Source organism: Amblyomma mixtum, chromosome 2, assembly GCF_055824585.1.
Source record: "Amblyomma mixtum isolate Tamu chromosome 2, ASM5582458v1, whole genome shotgun sequence".
NCBI lineage: Eukaryota > Metazoa > Arthropoda > Arachnida > Ixodida > Ixodidae > Amblyomma > Amblyomma mixtum.
Genome location: NC_143013.1, coordinates 98,446,110 through 98,462,672, shown reverse-complemented (window position 1 = coordinate 98,462,672; position 16,563 = coordinate 98,446,110). Strand labels below are relative to the sequence as shown.

Here is a 16,563-nt window from a genome sequence, read left to right as displayed (position 1 = left end):
AAAAGAACACTGCGCGATATAAATTTAGTTTCTTTGCCACCACAAGTGTATGTCTCGCACTTTCCGGATTTCGCTTCATGGGCATTCACAAAAAACAGCGATTCATAAGCAGTCATGGCGGGAACTTCACTGCAAGCAAGCAGGAAGCTTCCTTTTTTTTTTTTTTTACCCCCTAGCGATCGCTTCCCCAGTGACCTGGCCAGGAGAAGCATGAGGATTTCTGCGACGGTTAAGTCATCTTTTTTTTTTCATGACATCCAACTGCTTGTAACACCAAGCTTGTCGCAGCTGGAATGCCCAAGTTTGCGGTTCTAGATGGAGAAGGTTTGCTAGGTCACATAAGTGGCACATAAGTGAACATACAGAAGAAGGTCCTAGAGCACGCAGGCTGTATCAGGATCTCTTATCCATAAACGTAAGTTATACACTTAGTTTGAAAACAAATAGCACAGCTACAAAGCTGTTTTCTCTAAAGAGCCAATACCACTTAGTACGTTGAAAAGTAAACAAAAAGCAATGCCAAAACAAATTTCCTTAAGAATTCTCAAAAACATGGCGCGATAAGAAGAATACCTAGGTAATTTGCGATTCGCTAATGACATTGCCTTGCTAAGTCACTCACGACATGAACTGCAAAGCATGATCAATGAGTTAGACAGGCAGAGCAGTACGGTGGGGTTAAAAATTAACATGCAGAAAACTAAAGTAACGTTCAACAGCTAGCAAGGGAACAGCAGTTCGCAGTTAGTAGCGAGGTGCTGAAAGTAGCAAGAGAATATGTCTACTTAGGGCAGGTACTGACCGCTGATCCGGATCATGAAAGGGAAATAACTAGAATAATAGGAATGGGGTGGAGCGCATATGGCAGGTTCTCTCAGATAATGAATGGCAGTTTGCCAATATCCCTCAACAGAAAAGTCTATAACAGCTGTATCTTACCGGTGCTCGCCTATGGGGCAGAAATGTAGAGGCTAACAAAGAGGGTTCAGCTTAAGCACAACGCAGCGACCTATGGAAAGAATCATCCTAGTCGAAATCAAGAGGAAGAAACGGGCTTGGGCAGGGCATGTAATGCGAAGGCAAGATAACTGCTGGTCTTTAAGGGTAACGGAGTGGTTTCCAAGAGAAGGCAAGCATAGCAGTGGGTGGCAGAAAGTTAGGTGGGCGGATGAGATCCGCAACTGGCAAAGGACACGGTTAATTGGAGAGGCATGGGAGTGGCCTGTGCCCTGCTGTGGGCGTAGCCAGGCTGATATTGATGAGGATGACGAAAATTAGGGGTGTGTAAGTACAACTTTAGTGCAGGCTAACACCACACTGGAAACGAATGGGAAAGTGATACATTAACTCCAGCACGAATCGGATATCTTTATGGTTATTCGATCAAGTATCGAATATTCGTAAAAAAAAACTGTTCTAAGCAGGAAATCGTAGTCCGCAGCACTGTTGTATGGCGCTATAACTCATGTTTTTGTAGATATAGACCGTTTACAGCGCGCAGTTCTTTCGTTTGAGGCCAGATGGCGCCACAGATGCGCTCAGAACATGGCGCCATTACAGACCTCGTAAGTCGTCGGCGTGTATGCCTCGACGCAGCAGTGGAAATGTCGCTGGTGGCTGACGAATGTGTTCTTCCTAGAAAGATGTGAAAAGGCAGAGAAAATACGTGCTGAGTTGGGGATTGCAAGAACCGAGACAGTTAAAGATGCGGGATGCGATCGTTTGCGAACTTCCCGGAAACGAACTGCACAAGTGTCATGTGATCACATTGTGCGCGACTGGAATGTAGTGTCACGTGATCGACTGTGACGTGTGTGATGATGCAATGCTGAGAAGAGGGGAAGCGTTGTTCTCTAGTTAAGAAGGCAGGGAGCAGATCGCTTGGTCGTTCTGCCTCCGCTTCGCTCGCCGCGGCTTCAACACGTACTGCCCCTGTTCGCACCCGTTCGCCATCCACCCCTTCCGAACGCGCAAACGCAACAGACATGTTCGCTAGCGCTAGGTAGCCAATATAGAAAGAATGGTTTCGATCTTGCAAAATATGTGAGGGTAAGTGCACAACATAGCCGCATGAACAAGCTGTTCCGCCACCGAACTGTCACTCCGTGCTTTCATTTGCTGTGCAGTGTGCTGAGACCCTATTGCTCGTAAGTTAAGGTGTGCGGCCATTCATAAAAGGAGCGCCCGAGGTTTAATTAGGTTCCCAACAAGAAACGGACCTCCCCATGTGCGCTCAAAAAAGATGGAATGTCCTAGTCCCAGTGCAGCATTTATTTATTTCCAGACCATAGAGGCAAGACATAGAAACACAAGCAAAAAGGCAGTGCTCCTACTAAAGGTCTAGGAACGTTTTTTCGAGAGTTTTAAGCAGCAACAAAAACGAATTAATGCATTTTGGTCCCAGAAAGGTAACTGGGTATAACGTTTTCGGGACCAATGGTTTTAAACAAGAAATAAAAATCGACTCCTCGCTCTCTTTTCTCTCTCCCTCGGGCCACAAGCTGCGGGGAGAGAAGGTTTTGCTCTTGAGCTCGTCGTTTTGAGAGATGAAACAGCCGAAGGAAACAGTAACCCCGCATCTCTCTCGGCGCATCCGTTTCTCGCACGTGGGCTGTGGGCTCCATGCTGCAGGCAGGCGACGGCGGTCTGCATTTTCATCGCGCCGCCGGCAGCGGCGGTCACCAGCTTTCCCGTCTTCTAGCGTTTTCCCAGCTTCCGCCCAACTTCAACATTGTGTGGTGGTCCCTCCAATCGTCTCCGACTATCAGCACTCCTCGATGCGCCGCTGTCTAGCAGAAGTGCAGTAATGGCCTCCCGTCGCTCGCCCGGCTTCCTCGCTGGACGGAAGCCATTTTGCGCGCACTTATTCGCGCTGCCCCAGACTTTCGAGCACAAGCCCCAGCGTGCGGCAGTTCTTGCTCTCGTCACTGAGCCAACGCGGCTGTCATGGACTTCGTAGCTACGGATTCACGGCAGTTTTCCCGCGCACCTCGGCGTGCCCATACCATTCCTTTTGGAACTGATGCCGCGACGGCGCACCGCAAGTCCATTGCGCAGCTTCACGGCCCTACTGATGCCGCTGTTCGAGGCGGCGTTCGCGGCAGCGGAGTTCGTGGCAATAGGCGACTCCTCGCACATACCCTGCATTCCTCAGCGCCTCCGACGACTGCAGCGCGTTGGTGGTGGTAGCGTGGCCGTCTACTACGGTCTGAGGCGGGAAGGACCTTCGGAGACCCACCACTCTCTTTCTGCGAGGCCCATGGATTAGCCATGCTCTACCTACTTCGCCACCGCGCAGCCAACCTGTCGCAGCGGTATAGTTTGTGCAGTGTTTGCTTGGTTATATTGACTCTCCCCCACCGGATTAATAGTGCCTTGATCTCGACTCCCACGCTGGACTGTGCCGCATGCGCGGTCTGCCGCACCATAGATGCAGCGCGCCACCGCACGTACCTGAGCACGTTCACCTTCCCGTCTGTCTCCAAGCAGTCTTATCTCCACACTTAGTCACAAGAAAATAAAACTACCAGGATCGTTACGGGGGTGTAAAGCGTATGTTTGAGCGTTCGCTGTGCTGTGAGAAGGCGCAGGACAGAAGGCTGAGTTCAATTCATTGTTTCAGCTGTTGCAGCCTTCTATTCCATCCCTGGGTTTCTGTAGGCAACGTCGTGAAGGTATGTTGGTTAATTTTGTTTATTTATTTATTTATTTTATTTATTTGTTTAAGCATACTGCAGACCCTTTTTGCACTTTTTTATTTTCGCCTAGTAGAACTAATATTTTTTTTTCTCTTTTTATAACACGTCGCTGAAGCTTGCTCCGAGTCTCTAAGCGTGAGGGTGGTTTCAACTTGAAGAAAATCCGTGACCTGGAACTGCGTGTCTGCAGCGTACGCCCATCTCGTCTTTTCTTTTGTCACCCAAGTTGCTCTTTACATACGTTTGCTTTTGCGTGTGCATATCTGCATTCTTTTGTAGTCCTTAGAATGCTCGTTTAAGGTGCATAAACTTTCAGCTTGTATTCTATTTTACTTGCTTCATTTTGCAGATGTCTCAGAGCTGGAGAGAAAAGTGGCCATCATTATATGCATGGCGCCGTAGTGCTATGTACACTGTGTACTAAATGGTGCATACGTTTGCGTCTGCTGTTTGTATTCATTCAGATTTGCGCCGCTGAACGTAAGTTTTGTTCGCCGGTATGGACGACAGGATGCAATTCGTGCTAAGAGCACAGCTAGTAAACTGAAATGACTTCTACGTGTATGGCGCTGCTATTTGCTCTTATATGGGCCAAATCGGATGACTTTTTGAATTCATATTTCCTTTGTGTGTAAAATGCTAGGACATTTCACGTAAACGGATAAGTGCAGGACGGCCGAGCAGCACGCATTCACACGAGTGGAAAGGTGTTTTACACCACCTGTAACGTAAGTATGCTCCTGAAACTTGGCACATATGTGCCAAATTTCAAATTTCACATATGTACCAAGCGCACATATGTGCGCTTGGATGCCTGCAGGCTGCATGAAAAAGGAGGAATAATTTTATTGAACCAGAGCCGGGAAATCGAGAATTAACCTTTTTGGGGCTTTCCATGGGACGCACAACTTTTTGGACATTGCTAGTTGTGGGGAAGTTTTTTAGACGTGTTCGGGAAAAATGAGCACCTCCTGGGGCGATTCCAGATGTCCCGAAGGGTCATTGGAAGATTTTGAGGAGGTTTTGTGTTTGTTGGGGAAAGAAAAAAAAAAAGACGACTTACGCTCCGACATACCGCTACTGCATACTGTGCAGTGCATAGCCATGCGAGCGGACAACGCTCACCGACAGTCGGTGTATTACACGCCGTCTTGGTGCTGCTGTTGAACTTCGCTCCAAGTAGCGCGGTTTGCGTCACGGCTGCTGTGCTCGGTGGTTGTCGCTTCCTCGCGGTCCATGCGAGACAGTCACTAAGAGTGACTCCGGCTGATTACTTGCAACCAACGAGACCTCGAACATTTTCATGTCCGCATATCGAGCATGGAGCGTAAAACAACTTTATACGTGAGGCTGGCATAATTGTGAGCTTCGTGTAGCATGAACGCGTTGCCATGCGTGCGTTATAACAATTATATCGCGGAATCCTTGGAAACAATTGCATGCCAGCTTGTGAAGGCTGCTTGATGCATGCTACTGCCAGTAGAAAATATTTTAGTTTTCCTAAGCACCTTTAACAGGTTGTAAACAAATGCGTACGATGTTCATGTGAGCGTTTTAGTCCGATGTCTGCATGCATGTACTATCAGCAAGAAATGAAACGCGAACAAGACAACACAGCCACGAACAGAAGAGTGAGAAGCTCTTAGCCAGGGGAAGTTCAATACTTACAGACGGCAATTTCACTTCGAAAGCGCAAGGACCTTTCTTGAGAAGTGCTAATTTATCTTTATTGCAAATATATATCACCCCCCCTCTCAATCGATGTCTTCCCTGGAGACACTACTGCGGGGCCTCCACGGACTCGTAGGCAAGCACCCTCTCCTCATTGGAGGGGACTTCAACTGCCAGCACACCGACTGGAGTTACCGTTACAGTACAGGCCGTGGCCTGCGCCTCTGGGCCCTAGTACAGGAACTGCGCCCCACTACTCACAACAATTTCCACACACCCACGCGGATCGGAAACAGCGTCAGCATGGACACCAGTCCGGACCTGACGCTCAGCCGCTCCCTCCGTGGAATCACTTGGACAAGAACACAACACACACTGGGAAGCGATCACTACATCATTAATATCTCGCTCCCCTTCAAACAACCCCGCCCTACATACCTCACTCACAAGCTGGTGAACTGGGACGCCATCCGCGCATTGAGGAAAAACCTCCCAAACACACCTATTACGGACATCGACGAATGGGTACGATCACTTACGACCGATGTCCATCACAACACCAAACACATCGCAACAACACAAGACAGCCCCACCCTAGACTCTCGCCTCGCCCATCTCTTGGAGGCCTACCACATCCTCCTCGAGCGCTGGAAACGCAACAAGTTCAACAGAAAGCTTAAACAGCGGCTGGCCGCGCTGCAAACGCAGATACAGCAACACGCGGAGGAGCTCTGCCGATCTAACTGGGGGCAAGTTTGCGACGGACTGGCCGGCAAACTGTCCAACAAGCGAGCTTGGCAACTCCTCAGACTTCTTATAGATCCCACACAGTCCAAATCCTCTACACAACACCACGTCACACGCCTCTTACACGCACACAACAGCAACTCGGACGTACTCCTAGACACCCTTTAACGGACATACGAGGGGGTACCCAAAAGAAACCGGACTAAATTTTTTGGTCGGCAAAGCTTCTGTGTTACCGCGTTTTGCCACTAGGAGCGCATAGAACGAACATTCCTGAGTCAGTAAGCCGAGTGCCGTCGCTGAAGGAGGTCAGACTAGTTTAGGCAGAGTTTTAGAGTGACGGCTGTTTTGTGTGAATGTCGTTTTTGCAATGGCTGATTTTTGTGAACAGCGTACGCCGGTGACATTCTGATTTTTGCTCGGAAAAAGTTGAATGCAAACTCCTGAAATATTAAAAAATACGTACAAGGACGATGCTATGGGGACAACTCAAGTGTTCCTGAATGGAATCCTGAATCAAAGCAACAATCATGCCAATGGAAAACTTCAAATTCACCTCGCCTCAAGAAAGCTCGTCACGTGAAACCAAACATCAAAGCAATGCTGATTTGTTTTTTCGACGTGGGAGGAGTCGTCCATTGAGAATTTGTTCCGCAGGGTCAGACAGTTAGCCAGGCTTTCTACTTGGATGTTTTGAAAAGATTAGGCAACAGTGTGCGGTGGAAGCGGCCAGATTCGTGGCAGTCGGGTGACTGGTTTTTCCATCATGGCAACGCCCCTGCTCACACAGCCCTGTCTCTACGACAATTTTCGACCAAACATGGCATGACCCCTATTCCTCAACCCTCATACTCTCCCGACCTTGCCCCGTGCCACTTTCTTTGTTTCCTAGAATGAAAAAATAGGTGAATGGAAAGCGTTTCGCTGATGTTGCTGAGGTGAAGAAAAAAACGACGGAGGCACTGTCAAGCATCACAAAAGATGAATTTAAACAATGTTTTGAAAAATGGAATGAAAGATTCGACTAGCGTATCATTGCAAGTGGGGAATACTTTGAAGGAGATTGAAGGTCTGTGCTTAAAATGTGAACAAATAAGTTCAAACAAAAATAAGTCCGGTTTCTTTTGGGTACCCCCTCGTACACCTCACCCGGCACACCTGACCCTATGCCCCCTTACACAGGCCAGCCTAACCCGGAACTGGACGCCGATATATCTGAGGCGGAAGTCAGAGCGGCCCTCCTGACTCTCCGCACGAATTCGGCGCCGGGTCTTGACAAAATTTCCAATTCTATGCTCCGCAACCTGGATGACCAATCAGTCACCCAGATTACAGACTACTTCAACAAATGCTGGGCGGAGGGCACCCTCCCCCAGTCCTGGCGACACGCCAAGGTAATCTTCATACCAAAACCGAACAAGCCCCTTACATTACAAAATCTACGCCCAATTTCGCTCACTTCGTGTCTCGGAAAACTTTTAGAGCACGTGGCACTAGCGAGGTTGACACTTCACATGGCGGACAACGACCTTTACCCGCACAGCATGGTGGGCTTCCGGCCCCATCTCTCCGCTCAGGACGCCATGCTGCAGCTCACTCACGACATCGATCCGGATATTCCGGCCCACACAAAGGCAGTCCTGGCTTCGGATCTCTCCAAAGCCTTTGATCGCGCCGAACATCAGGCGATTATGACTGCCCTCTCCCCACTGAACATAGGTGCACGAATGTATGTACACCTACATTAAGGCTTTTCTCACGGACCGCACGGCTGAGGTTCATTTCGGCCCCCTTGCATCCCCACCCTACACCCTCAGGAGCGTCGGCACCCCACAGGGGTTCTCTCCTTTCCTATTCAACGCCACCCTCATCCCCCTCGCCCGGAAACTGTCTACCATACCTAATTTCAGACACACCCTCTATGCCGACGACATCACACTCTGTACCACCTACAGTAGTGATGGCAACATAGAGGGCACCCTACAAAACGCCACCACACTCACACAAGACCACGCCCAGAGCATCGGACTTTCGTGCTCCCCAGAGAAGTCAGAGCTCCTTATTCTCCGCCCATCCACCCGCAGGTACCCCACTGCACCCATTGTCATTGAACTGAATGGCTCTCCCATCCCGGAAGTGGATACTCTCCGGGTTCTGGGACTCCACATCCAGAACAATGGCAAAAACACCGTAACTCTCAAGAAGCTCAAGCAGGTGACAGGCGCGATATCGCACCTCATCCGCAGAGTTTCGGGCCACCACAGAGGCATGAAGGAGCACAACCTATGTCGTCTCATTCATGCCTTCGTCCTCAGCCGTTTTTTATACACAAGTCCCTATCTTCGACTCACCAGACAGGACACGGCCGCCTTGGATGTCATGTTACGCACTGCGTTCAAGACGGCCCTACACCTGCCAGTTAGCACTTCCACAGAACGCCTTCTACACCTGGGCCTCCACAACACAGTTGGGGAGCTTGTGGAAGCCCATCGCCAAGCGCAATACTTGATGATGTGATGATGATGAAACATCCACTGGTCGCCATATCCTGGAGTCTCTAGACATTCGTATCCCAGCGAATGACCCTACCCTCCTCCCCATCCATCGGCCCCTCCACCGAGAACTTCTCGTCAAACCTCTCCCTCGCAACATGCACCCCCAGCATCATGAGTCGCACCGCCGAGCCCGAGCAAAGGCGCTCCACAAATACTACGGCTCCGAATCGGATGCCGTATGGGTGGACGCCGCATGCACGGGTGAGGAAGCGGCGGTGGCCGTCGCCAACTCCTCCCTACAGGCTCTTGCCACTGTCCCCCTCCCCTGGGTAACCTCCTCAGAGGCAGCCGAGGAGGCAGCCGTAGCCTACGCGCTTGCACACACGGAAGCACGCTACATAATATCGGACTCCAAAACCGCGATACTAAATTTCGCTCGCGGGCGAGTTCACGTCCCTGCGTTTAGCATACTGAGCTCGCCTGCAGCCCACCAGCCCCGCCATGTGGAGCTGATATGGGCGCCTGCGCACTCCAGGAATCCCGGTAACGAGGCCGCCAATGCGTTAGCCCGAGGGTCTTTAAACCGGGCGCCGTCGGCCTCCGATCTGGGATTCACGCGGGATCGCATGCACTCCTTCAGCGATCTGACACAGGCCTTTCGGGCCACGCGACTGCTCTATTCCCCACCCCACCCCTCCCTAGACAACTACCACCAGACGCTCTGGAGACGCCTCCAGACGCGCACCCTCCCGTCCCCATACTGCAATCCCGATATCACTCCACTATAGCCCTTCCTGTACCCTCTGCCAGCATCCCTCCGCTACCCCTTCCCACATCCTCTTCCTCTGCCCGGCGGACCCTCCCCCGCGGGACCTGGATCACCTCACCACATGGGAGGCATGGGAGACCCTGCTGCGCTCCGCGGACCCGGCCAAACAAGCCATCGCAACCTGCCGGGCTGCCGACGTCATGGTCCGCAGGAACATGAACGTCTGAGTGTAATGGGGCCGTGCGGGGGCCCAGGGGTCTGTGAGCTCCAAACTCCTCTGCTTAAAATAAAGTTTTTATGATGATGATGCTAATCAACACCGCCTGCAATTGCTCCCCAGGAGCTAATATGCTGCTGTTTTTGTGTTCCCATCTCAGATTTCTTGTTCGCGCTTCATTCGTTGCTGGTTAAACAATACGCAAACGACCTGAGCTGCCGCAGGAGAATTAAACCTTGCGGATTTAGATAATAACATTAAAAACATTACGAAAAGCCTTCAGCGTATGCAAAGACAACCATTCAGGCGACCCACCCGTTGCCTCGAAAAGGCGCAGAGCTCAGCGGCTCTCCGCGACATGAAGCCCGATCACGTTTTCACGCTTAAAGTGATCAAATGAGGCTTCTCACATCTCCTTCGAAGTTTTGAACCAACCACAGTGTCGTCTTCCCACTCCTTTACAACCGTATCAGCCGAAACACTGCCTGTCGGAACCGAAACATCACAAGCAGCAGCCATCGCGACGAGGCGCGCCGCTGAGCGGTCAGGAGGCTTTTAATGGCGTTGTGATCATGTGATCAAAGATGGCAGCCCCCACGATACGGCGCGCGCTGAAAAGACGCGTGTATGCGCGATTCGCCTGGGTGGAATCTTGTTACGGAGAGCGCTAAAGAGAAGCAACGGCGACAGGACCAAGCTAGAAAGAGACAACGCGCTCGAGAGACAGCAGAAGAACGCACTGCACAACTCGGAAAGCATCGCAGTGAATGCAACTGACCAGGCTTAGCCAGAGCTAAACCACGCCTAATTTTTTATTGCGAAAGCATTACTACTCGCACTTTTCTGCCATCGATGGTCGTGGCGCCTCCTTACACAGCGGCGCGTCACGTGACCGTGTGACGTCACGACACACCAAGAGACGTGGCCCCAGCTCGCTCCATCGATGGCGGAGGTACAGCCTTACACGCCAGCTGCGCCGCTCCACCACGTGACCGCGTGACGTCACGACAGACCGAAAGCCGGGGCCCCAGCTCGCGCCATCAATGGTGGAGGTAGGGTCCCTAGTGGAGGTCAAGAAGGTTATATATATATAACCTCTTTGGTGGAGGTACACCGGCTGCGCCGCTGCCGAGAGAGGGCGCTCGCTAGAGCGGGATAAAACAGGGGGGGGGGGGGGGGGGGGATGCATCTGCGCTCCTCTCAGTGCGCTATAACGGGTGATGTGTACAGGGCAAGGCTGGAACGATCTGCTGCGGCCTAGCGACGGCGCCGCGCCGAAGAAACAGACGAAGAACGGCTAGCTAAACACCGTGCGTATATGCATGCAGCCTGGCGAGCACGCCGGTCAACATCGCTTGATGCGGGTGCATCTACAAGTGCAGGGCCAAGTTTAATGAGTGGTGTTAACGGTAGCGAAACTATGGAGATAGCCAGCTTGGAGACAAGTTTCATGTACGCTCTTAATGCCGAAGATACTTCAATGGGTGAAGAATCTATGAATAGCATGGAACGACACAATTTCAACATACCAGTTGTATAATCAGAGCTCCAGCTCGTGCCGTCGGCGCAGAGCGACGGTACACACGGCGGATGCGGGCTGAAGAAACGGATGAAGTTGCTTTCGCAATATTCTTCTGTCGTTTTTCATGAATACATTTTTCAAAATTCACGTTTGGCTCCGATATTTTATCGTAATCCTATGAAAATTTCTTTATGTATACCACTATACCTTTGCCAATCCCCCCACGTGGGTATGTGCCATTATAAAGAGGATGAAGAATAAGAATTTCGGGGCTTAACCAAGCTGAGCCTCTGCCAATTTTTTGAACACATCTGGCACGGCACAGCCGTCGTTTGGCTGTTGAAACCGAAACGACACGAGAGAAAGAATTCGATAATAAATTATTTTTCCTAGATCGCGCAATCCACGTGGCTGTTGTTTTCTAATGTGCTGCATGTGCATTACTGTAAACAGAGAAAACAAGAACTAAAATTTGGTGTCTCTGTATTCTTTTAAAAGTTGCAAGCTGAAAAAGCATGTGCACCTACTTCGCCATATCAACGCGTTTTCGAAATGAGCGGTTGCGTCACGCGGCAAGCAGCTTGCTTTCGCCGTCTTTCCCGGCGACAGCGGAATCCCATAAAGACACTTCTGCGTCTGCGCTAAGCTCGCCGAGTGTCTCTGCCCTTTATTTGGGCCAATATCAGGCCCTTGATACGAAGCATAGACATCGTCGAACGTTGTCTATGCGCGAAAATACCGCTGCTGTAGATTCACAATCAGCGTCGGCATGCTCTTGACTGAAAGACTGGAGCCGGCCACCGCTCAGCAAGGACGGTGCCCCGACAAAAAACAAGCGCCGTAGGACGCAGAAACGGCCAAATCTACGCGTACAAGTTTCAAACTTGGCCGACATATATCCGCCATAATTAAAAGACCTTCATTACGCGCTAAGCCTAAACGCATGTCTCGGGGTGATGGTCAGCACAATGGTGATGCGCGTGTTGCTCCCGTTGCTTTCTAGCCAAGGCCGAGACGGGCCGCGACGCTAAAACACGCTACCGAGCGCCAAAACTTCGCCGAGCCAATGGTAACGCAGGTAAATCTTAAAAACATTGGAGGGGACACTCAAGCTCCGCCGTAAGGGTATGATGCGATAGCGCAATGAGTTAATTTCTATATATGCAGAATTGGTCATTGTCTACTTAAAATTCATATTGGAGCCGCTGGGTAACGTCCCATGTACTCGGATTGCGAGGACACTCTCGACACCTGTTCTCCACGCGTGGACACAACACCCGTCCACAAAGCGAGCCGCCGTCTGCGAGGCCTACAACCGGAGTTCAGCCAACTGACAGCGCCGGTAAGAGCGGTAAGAGCAATGACCTCAACCGTGGCTAGCCAGACGACTCAGCATTCCGGGAATGCCCCGCCATTCGTTCTTCACGCACCTCGGTCGCCGCCGCCGTTCCACGGGGACAGGTTCGAGGACGTAGAAGACTGGTTGGCCAGCTTTGACCGAGTGGCGGGCTTCAACGAATGGGACGGCGAGCGCAAATTGCGCAATGTCTACTTTGCGCTGCAGGACTCAGCCAAAACGTGGTTCGAAAATCACGAAGCCTCCTTTACCACCTGGGAAGTGTTTCGTCGAGAACTCCTAGCGACGTTTACCACCAACGAAAGAAAAGAAAAGGCTGAAATCGCTCTGCACTCGAGGTCCCAGCAGTTCAACGAGAGCGTCGCGATGTTCGTCGAGGACATGACGCGTCTGTACAATCGGGCCGACCCTGCTATGCCAGAGGCGAAGAAGGTGCGCCACTTAATGCGCGGCGTAAAAGAACAGCTATTTGCCGGACTTGTCCGTGACCCGCCAAGAACAGTGGCCGACTTCACAAGGGAGGCAACGAGTATCGAGCGCTCTCTGCAGGAACGGGGCGCGCACTACGGACGTGAGGCTACTGTAGCAGCCGCTTCCCAGTACACGCCTACGTCGCTGCCCGCCGAGGAGCTTCGGGAGCTTGTAAGAAGCGTTGTGCGCGAGGAATTGGCGAAACTTCGCTTGGAAGCTCCACAGGCCAGTGTCGCTGCCGTAACGGACGTAATCCGTGACGAAATCCGACGAGCTGTGCAGCCGCCCCCATCTCCACACCCGGCGCCCTCTGTTATGACGTACAGCGAGGCACTACGAAGTCCTGGGCCAGCGATGCAAGCCTTTTCCCCCGTCGTTCCCATGCCAGTTCCATCTCTGCAGTACCCGAGCGCAGCAGTACCATCTGTGCCGCAGGAGTACAGGCCCCGCATGAGCAAAGCGCACGTGTGGCGTACGCCAAACAATCGGTCGCTCTGTTACCAATGCGGGGAGCCCGGCCACATCTTCCGCCACTGTCCCTACCGCAAAATGGGTTTAAGAGGGTTTTCACCTGACGCACCTCGACCGCGCTACGGTGAAAGACCACGGGACATCGAGCTGTACCTGGCTGACAACGTGCAGTCCTCGACCCCGCAGCGGCGCCAGTCCAGATCGCCATCCCCAAGGCGGTTCTCTTCGCCCGGCCGCCCATCGACCTCTGGCCAGTTCAGAGGTGCGTCCCCTCGTCGGGAAAACTGAAGACGGCGTCCTCCGGGGGTAGGGCCGCCGCTACTGGACCGTGTCAAGAGCCTCCATTCGAAGATTCGCCGCGACGCTCCGACCGACGACGACCTGACCCGACGACCTCAACGACGCGCTGCGACCGACTGGTTTCTGCCGAAATTCCGGTATCCGCTGGCAACCACGACGTTACTGCACTGGTGGATACCGGCGCCGATTTTTCTGTAATGAGCAGTCGGTTAGCCACGGCCCTGAGGAAGGTACTGACCCCTTGGTCTGGGCCGCAGATCCGGACAGCTGGTGGCCACGTCGTAACTCCGATCGGTGTCTGCACTTCGCGAATCCAGATCCGCGGAGTTACTTTCCCTGGTTGTTTTTCGGTGACTATATATTCCTGGTAGTCCTTATGCCATTCCTGGCACAGTGGTGCAGTGGTTAAGCGATGCACCACTGCCTTGTGATGGCAGGTGCTTGCATCAGTGGGGCTTGTGAGACCCAGGTTGCTCTTCCTGAGCGACCAATCATTAATTTAACTCATCTGTCATGGTGGGCAGTCTGTTCACAATCTAGTGAGCAGACTTCAATGACGCCGCAAGGTCACATGACCTAGGCTGCTTCTCTGGTGGTTTTTCCTGGATTTTTCGCTTACAGTCAACGATACTGGATTCTCTGCGACATCAGCTCCTTAACACTATGGCATTAAAAAGCACAACACAAAAATCTACCTAACCGAAGCAATGGCCTAGTGGTTGAAGCATCGGCCTCGCATTCAGGAAGAGCTAGGTTTGATCTCCAGTGCTGCCAGGTACCCACCAGTTTTCTAATGGGTACAAGGTTTTGCCCAGTCTGTAGCTGGGCACTTAGGGGGTGAAATGCTAGAAAAAAGGGTCTTTGGCCAAACCCCTCTCCATTGCAGCGGTGGCTTAGTAGTTAGCCCATCTGCCTCGCATGCGGGAGGTGCTGGGCTCAATCCCCAGTGCCGCCAGGTAGATACCAGGTTCGAATAGGTACAAGGTTTCCACCAGCCTGGTGCTCGGCTGTTTCAGGGGTGAAATGCTTCGGGGAAGGGTCTTGCCACCCCGCTTCGAGGGATCGTGGTTGCGCTGAAGCTCTGCCTTCAGCAGTAAAGCCCATTTGTGGCAAATGGTGACACCTACAAATCGCTTTCAAAGCCACACCAAAAAACTCCGCCTTATGAATGTCCCATCTGTTATGTCTTGTTCACAAGTTGCAAACCTCACGATATAATGAACGGCGCGTGAAAGTCAACTTTGTTTGTGAAAGTCAACTCCGCTTGACATACAGTCAAGCGGAGTTGACTGTATGTGTGCAAAAGTGCAGGAGTGGTGAATGGAAGTTTTGAGAGCGCCCTAGAGCAATACCTAATTTCCTCTCTCATGCATACCTTTGTTGAATCTACGGTGCTCGTGTTGTGATGTTCACAAACTACGGATGATATCACACTGTGGGTGACCGGCGGCAGCGACGCCCACATCGAGGGCGCTCTGCAAGCCGCCGTCGACGCGATAGAAGACCACCTGGAAGGCACCGGCTTGAGATGTTCGCCGAGCAAATCGGAGCTCCTCATACTCCCACCTACCAACAATGGCAGATGCAAGACCAGACAACGCGAATGCGAAAAAATCAGAATCGTAACCAAATCCGGCAACGTGATCCCCGAGGTCAGCAAAATCAGGATCCTAGGCATGGTCATCGAAAAGCATGGAAGAAACGGCGAAACCATCGCCCGTCTCACGGCAAAAGCGGCCAACGCTATGCGACTCCTCAAAAGAGTCACTTCCCGGAAGGCTGGCATGAGAGAGGAGAGCCTAATCAGGCTCGTCCAATCCTTCATCATCAGCCACGTCGCGTACGTTGCAGCCTACCATAGATGGCTGCAACACGAACGCAACAAAATTAATGTAATCATCAGGAGAGCGTACAAGGCGGCGCTGGGGCTGTTCAAGTCCACGAGCACGACCCGCCTCTTACAACTCGGGATCCACAACACGCTCGAAGAAATAGCCGAAGCGCAACGGACCTCTCAACTGGAGCGGCTGTCCACGACCAAAGCCGGGAGGAAGATACTGGACGACCTGGGAATAGGACACTCGAACGACGCGGAGACGAAGCTCCCCGTCCCCGAAGAGGTCCGACGCCAGACCAGAATCGACCCCATACCCAAGAACATGAACCCCGAGTATAACAAGGAAAGAAGAGCGGCGAGGGCCAAGGCTCTCATCGCCCTGCACGCCAACGACGAGCACGCGCGGTACGTGGACGCGGCCGAATACCGACGGAACGCCTTCGCAGCGGTCGTCATAGAGGCGTCGACCGGCGCCACGAGGACGGCAGCGAGCGTGAGAGGCGCCGGAGCGGAACAAGCGGAGGAGGTGGCCATCGCCCTGGCCATCGCCGACGCAGACTGCTACACGGTGCTGAGTGACTCGAGACAGGCGGTGCGAAACTTCGCCAAAGGCCAAGTCTGCAGGGAGGCCGAGCGCATACTACGAGCGACTAAACTGCAAGACAGAAGAGTAAGAATCAAGTGGTTTCCGGCGCACGCGGGCGACGCGTCGGAACGCAGCGCGAACCACAATGAGACGGCACACGCAGCGGCGCGAGCGCTAACCAACCGCACCCCGGCAACACACCGTCCGACGTGGTTCGGAGCCAAGGACCGCATGACCGACTACAGCGAAATCACGAAGGCCTACCGCCTGGCTCGCAGGACTCTCCCACCCCCGCACCCGAGGCTGAGTCGAGCGGAGGCGGTACTACTGAGACAGCTCCAGACCGGATCGCTACCGAGCCCGGGACTGATGCATCGCATGTACCCCGAGACCTACACGACCGATATGTGTAGAGTCTGCCG

General features: G+C 52.4%; 1 pseudogene; it reads left to right on the top strand.

Annotated features, from left to right (window-relative positions):
- Positions 1-5,459: 5,459 nt before the first annotated feature.
- On the top strand, positions 5,460-9,644 carry LOC149360250 (uncharacterized; annotated as a pseudogene).
- Positions 9,645-16,563: the final 6,919 nt, after the last annotated feature.